We start from the raw sequence: 6000 nt of genomic DNA on the forward strand, positions 1-6000 counted from the left end.
CCCACAAACTGTGCTTGTGGGAACATCTGTCCATCCATGTGCGTGTAAATCCTGGGTCTGTGTGTGGCTTATGTGCTGATGAGCCGTGGATGGGTGTATATTTACCTGAGTGGACTTTGAGTTTGTGCGTGGTTTGTGAGTGGTCTGTAGCGGTGTGTGAATGCGCGCGTGGAGCGTGGGTCAGTAGGCAAGCACGCTGCGACTAGGCTCCACGCTGTGCTGTCCGTGGTGCTGGCCCAGGCTGCGGACCGACAGGGACCTGCGCCCAATTCAGGAGGGCTCCCTGAGCAGAAAGAGGCAGAGGAGAGGAAGCCCCCAAGGAGGCGCCTTCCCAGCCCAGCAGCGGGCCTCCCCGGGGAGTTGGGAAAAGTTCTCCCAGCGGCGGGGCTGGCGCTAGGAACTCGACGTCGCTCGCGCTGTGTATCTGTCCCGAACCTTGGCACCGCCACTGCCCAGATGTCCACCCCATCTCCACCCTCATTCACGTCCAGGGCAGAGCCAGGGACCCTTTAGCGCTCGGCTTCCGTCGCCTGCCGGGACCCCAGAGCCTCCGCGCGCCCGGCAGTAGCTGCGGCCAGGTTGATTGGGCCCCAGGACCCGGGAAATGTCCCACGGCGCGCATGAGTGCGCTAAAGTAGGGGGTGGTGGAGCAGGGTCATTAACCTTTCCTTGTCCCCTCCCTCCACTCAGCCCGGCCGACAGCCCGATCGGGGGCGGCTTAGGCTCAACTTTTATGGAACCAGACATCCACCTGCCGAGACGAACAGGGGGCCGGAGGTCGGAAGCCTGGCCATTTCTGAACACCGAACTCTCCCGGGCAGACGAGGCCGTTTCGTTTCCCCTGCGAGTTGGTGCGAGGCTGGGAGCTCGCCCCCGGGGCAAGGTCTGCGCTGTCCCACCCTCCGGCTTTCCTGGGGGGGGGCCGAGGTCCGCACCCCGGGCTGGTGGGAGAGCGCGAGAACTTCACACGCGGCTCCGCGCAGGCCCGGGTGCGGGTAGCGGGGAGGATCTGCGCCCTTCTCCGGGCAGTGCATCCCCAGCCCCGAGACCGGATGGCGCCCAGTGGCCGTGGCACTCACCTCGGCCGGCAGAGCTGAATTGCGCTAAGCGGCAAGAGCCGGAGGGGGCGCGCCGGAGGGCGGGGGGCTGCGGCCACCCCGCCGCGCTGATTGTCCCCTCGCGGAAGTCGCAGCGGGAAGCTCCTCGGAGCTGCAGGAGGTTGGCGTTCTCCGCTCCGCGCCAGGGCGTAGAGACCGGCGTAGAGACCGCGGACAGCTGCGTGCGAATCCCTGTCTCCAGCGCGCAACTCGACCACTCGGCGCTGTCGCCGCCTTTTATTCGCCGCCCGCCTTTGTTTGGGTCCGGGCTCCTACCACGGGGTGCAGGGGAGTCCGGGGCAGGCTCTGGAGCCGCGCCGCCCCGCAGCCACTGGCGTCTCTGGCCTCCGTGCCTCCGGGCTTTGCGCCCGAATCCGGCGAGGGCCTGCGCTCCGCCGCGCGCTGCTGTCTACAACGCCCGCAGCCAGGCGCGGCCGTGGCCACCGCTCCCCCTGCGGGAGCTACACGGTGGTACAGTCAGGCTCCCGAAGCCCGCGGGCGGGGGTAAAGCGCCGCGTAGCGACCCCTGGGGGTCAGTCCCCGCCTCTGCTCACGGCCCTGTCCAGCCGCTGAGGTTCCCGGGTTCTCATGCCTCGCCTGCCTGCGCTACTCCTCCTCTTAGCCCATCTGCCCAGCCTTGGCAGGTCACCAGCCTCCTGGACACTCGAGGGCATTCCCGGGTGCCCCCCGGAGGGAGCTGCCAAGCCCAGACTGCTGGCGCCGTCCCTTCTTCTCCATTCACCTCTCTGGCAACAGAATCCGGAGCCCTGCCAGCCCCTGGGACTGGGCACCCTTCCAGCAAGAGCACACGGTCTGCCTGACACCCCTGGACAGAGGGCCACAAGAAGAAGGAGCTTGGGAGCCAAGGCCATTGCGTGGCCCATTTCTCTCCATCAAGGTTCAAAGGGTATTGACATTGGTGTCGCCCAGGGAGAGTGAAAGGAGACACCTCAAAAGAGGACAAGCTGCCGGCCTCCAGCCACAGGATCAGGGATGTTAGTGATGACAGCCAGAAAAAAAGGGAGGCCAGTGCCCCTGCAGGTTCATCACACGATGTCAAAATGTGCGCTGGCAGGGAACTGGGAAGACAGAGAGATGGGTGAGAGCCAATCCCTGCCTTCAGGATGCTTCAGTTTGTGAGAGAGATAAAGCAGGAGAGTTAGGAAATGAAACACCAAGTTCCATACCCAGCCCTCAGCTACTCAGCGCGTTTTAGCCCCCTAGAGCCCTTATTATTTTTTTATTAGGATATATTCATTATATGGGGGGGATTTGTAGTGACAATTCCAATTACACTTCTAATGTACATTAGTTGCATTGCCCCCATCGTCTCTCCCTCTCAGCCCTTCCTCACCCCTCTTAAAGCAGTTGCAAGAAGTTTCTTAGTTCTGTTTCATATAGGTATACCACACCTTATTCTCCTTCTTTCACCCTCCCGCCTCTCACTAGTACCCCCCCCACACACTGTACCTATTTTACAGTCTTAGTTTTCATTATTAATATTTAATTTGATGTTCACAGAGGTGTCTCGATGTATGCCCACTGTGGGTGTGCTTTACTTTGGTCCGTTCAACCCCTTCCATTACTCTCTCTTACTCCTTTACCTCTCACCCCCACCATGTTTCAACAGCTTTCAATACACATCCTTATATCCTCTACCTTCACATCTTATGGTATGTGATATTACTGATATAGAGCCCTTATTATTTAAAAGAGGAAAACTGAGGTTGGGGGACATCTAATTTTAAGATACTGAGAGAGCTCCTGCTTGGTCACCCTGGTGTACAGTCCCTGTGAGCTGTCCCACCAGCTGGCTGGCAGGTGCACACATTGGTATTTATGACCCTGGATATCCCAAGCTCATCTATGCATTAGCAAATACCCGGAGCCAGTGTTCCTGCCCTGGTGCTCACTCCTCACGTGCTTAGGATCGTCAGGGGACCTACTGCCAGGCGGCCCTGTCTGTCAGAGGACCTGCAGTGGCTCCATCTGGCTTTGAAGGCATTAGAGTTTGGGGGCAGCTTCTGGCATGAAAAAGAAAGAGAGGGAGCAAGAAGGGGAGAGAGATCGCTACAAGATATGGAGTGTGTGTGTGTGTGTCTGCTCCAGAGCAGAGGGCAAATCTGACATACCAACACAGAGTAGCCCAGTACCACCCTGCAAACATCCAGTTCCAGCTACCATAACCCAGAGGGATGCAGAAAAAGAGGAGCCATGGGGGAGGGTGGGAGGAAGGAGAACAGAAAAAGATTTGTTTTAAGGGAGCAATGGGAGACACAAAGTGTGTTCCCAAGCCCAGCTGAGAGCAAAGGGTTTGCTTTGCTGGGTGAATGGCTTAATTCTTTTCAGTTTGTTGTGAGCCTACTTACAGGAGACTCTCCAAAGTTCTCCGAGGTTTCTGTGCTGTTCCTTGCAGTCTGGTGAATCCACAGGGCACCCTATTTGTGGCCCCATGGTGCTTGCCACCCCAGCCTATTGGGGTCACAGCCCCCACTTTCCCAGGATGTATTTTTAGTGGATTTGATAAGGGCCCTGATAAAAAAGGAAGCCAGGACTTTCAAAGGGGTCCTGGCTTCCTTCTGTTTAGCTGAACACTTGTGATTGTCATAGCCACAGCCTCTTCAGGGCTCTCTCTGGCCTCTAAGGACCTCCAGAAGACCTTAGAGGGGCTGGGCTTGCTCTGCCTTTGGTAAGGGACCTTCAAAGAGAGAGGACCATGCAGAGGTAGGGAACTATGGAGTAGAGGGGGAGGGGAGAGTATGATACCCAGAAACACTGGAAGGATGTAATTTTCCCAGGCCATCAGCCGGGTTTTAAAAATGCAAATGGAACCAGGCCTTTGAAATATGCCTGCTGTAAAGGGGAGGCGGTGGTGGCAGCAGCAGAGCGGGTGCGGGTGTGGAAAGGCGTGAGAACCCTTCTCCTGGGGCTCGTAGTCCTCAGGTTCCCTTCCCCTCACTGGCTGCTCCACTCAGAGGTCCCTGCCTCAGCTTAGGGCACCTCCTTAAACCCACCCACCCACTACCTACAGACAGGCACCAGAGAGGACTCCAGTGGCCACATGGTGCCCCAGCTGACAGGCTGCAGAGAACAAGATTCTGCGTCCTCTGTCTCCCTGTTCCAGTGCTGTCTGGTGGAAGTGCTTCCTAGGTCTGATTTAAATGCCTCTTGGTGCCGATAAGCTGCTTCCCTAGCACTCTGTCTTCAGGACTAATTGAAAAGCCTTCCTTTGTAAGGGATAGAAGCCATAAAGGGCTGCTTTGTCCTCAGCTCTTATCCCTTTATTTCTCCTGTCTTCTCTCCAACTATGTCTGAGCAGGGCCTCCAAGCTCAGCCTCTTAATTCCACCCCTCCCAAGAAAGCCATCTTTCTGCTCCCTTACCAGCTGTGTGACCTTGGGAAAGTCACTTGATCTTGCTGAGCCCCAGTTGTTTCATCATAAAACGGGGGTCTATGTCAGCCAGGCACAGGTGGCTCACCCCTGTAAACAGAGCTACTCCAGAGGCAGAGATCAGGAGGATCACAGTTTGAGGCCTGCCAGGGCCAATTGTTCACAAGAGCCTATTTTGAAAATACCTAGCACAAAACAGGGCTGGTGGAGTGGCTTAAGTGGCAAAGCACCTTCCTAGTAAGTGCAAGACCCTGAGTTCAAACCCCAGTACTGCCCTCGGCCAAAAGTACCTATGTGATAGTAGGGTCTGTAAGGTGTTTAATAAGTGAGGTAATCTTTGGGGAAAAGTAGCATTTAACATAACGCTTGGCATATGAAGATTTCAATATGTATTAACACTTTCTTTGTATTATTATTGTATGGGCAGGGGCTGGCCACAATACCTCTCCCTTCTTTGCCCCCTGGTGAGGGGGATTGTGTGCAAACCAAGTTCTCCCACCAGATGGTTGAGCAGCTGAGAGCTGAGCATATGGGGAGGGTTGGGAGTGTTTATCTTTAAAAATACGGTAGATTAAGACATTGTCCCAGCATCGTGGAATGGAATAAATACATTTATAAGCAGTTCCCTCTTCAATCTGCTAACACTCTGACTTTGTGAAAACTAGCTTTGATTTTTTACAAGTGTGTGTTATTAACTGTCTGACCTTGGATGAGTCACTTTGATTCTCTAAGACTCAATCTCCTTATCTGTAAAATGGGAGTCATGAGAGCTGCTGCCTCTCAGATGCTTGTGATGATCGTTTCAGTGGAAGTGGGGACATTAATAGGTCAGACTGATAATCAGGTCTATAGAGAGTTGTAATTATATATAGTTAAAAAGATGTATGATCAGACGACCAATCCTGTTTTGATGATTTTCAGTTTGATTGCACTTCATGAGACATAATGGATGGGAAAGAGCTCATGAAATTTGTCCAAGTTCATGGTGAATGAATTTCCGACTTGAGATCACATAGCAAGTTAGTGGAAAAGCTCAGGTTGGGTTCCAGGCCTCCCAGCTCCTAAGCCTGAGTTTTCCCTGAAAACACCCAGCCCCCTCTTCCCTGAAGCTGTGTTTGGGAGGTGAGTGTGAGCTCATGGGGGAAGAGCTCAATAATTCAAGAGAAGACAGGTTTGGGGAGGTGATAGAGCCGGGCTGGGGTAGGGTGCTCCAGACAGAGCCTGGGGGAGGCACGGCAGATGGGCAGCCCTCCTCTCTATCTCCCCCAGATTTCTGCAAGCAGTCAGACCTAGCACTCCTTTCCCAGCCTTGCCTGCCTCCTCCAAGGAAGCAGGCAGCCTGCGCCAGAGTGAATACAATCCAAGTTATTAATTGCCTGCAACAATTAGCCCCAGCGCCTGGGCCTGCAGACGCCCAGGCTCTGAAAGAGAGAGCCAATTACAGCTTCATCAGCATTCACACTGCCACATAATCCTCTCCCAACAAGATACCCCCTCGCCCCATCCATGTTT

At 55.0% G+C, this 6000-nt stretch overlaps 1 protein-coding gene across 2 annotated transcripts in view; it reads right to left on the reverse strand.

The window, feature by feature from the left end:
* Window positions 1-1487, reverse strand: part of Disp3 (dispatched RND transporter family member 3) — a 51718-nt gene extending 50231 nt beyond the window's left edge. For both annotated transcript variants that reach the window (XM_020181657.2, XM_074081354.1), the window contains exon 1: window positions 1080-1487. The gene's annotated coding sequence lies outside the window, so the exon portion shown is untranslated. The remainder of the gene's footprint in view (window positions 1-1079) is intronic.
* Window positions 1488-6000: the final 4513 nt, after the last annotated feature.

The sequence above is a fragment of the Castor canadensis genome, chromosome 7, assembly GCF_047511655.1.
Source record: "Castor canadensis chromosome 7, mCasCan1.hap1v2, whole genome shotgun sequence".
In the NCBI taxonomy this organism is placed as follows: domain Eukaryota; kingdom Metazoa; phylum Chordata; class Mammalia; order Rodentia; family Castoridae; genus Castor; species Castor canadensis.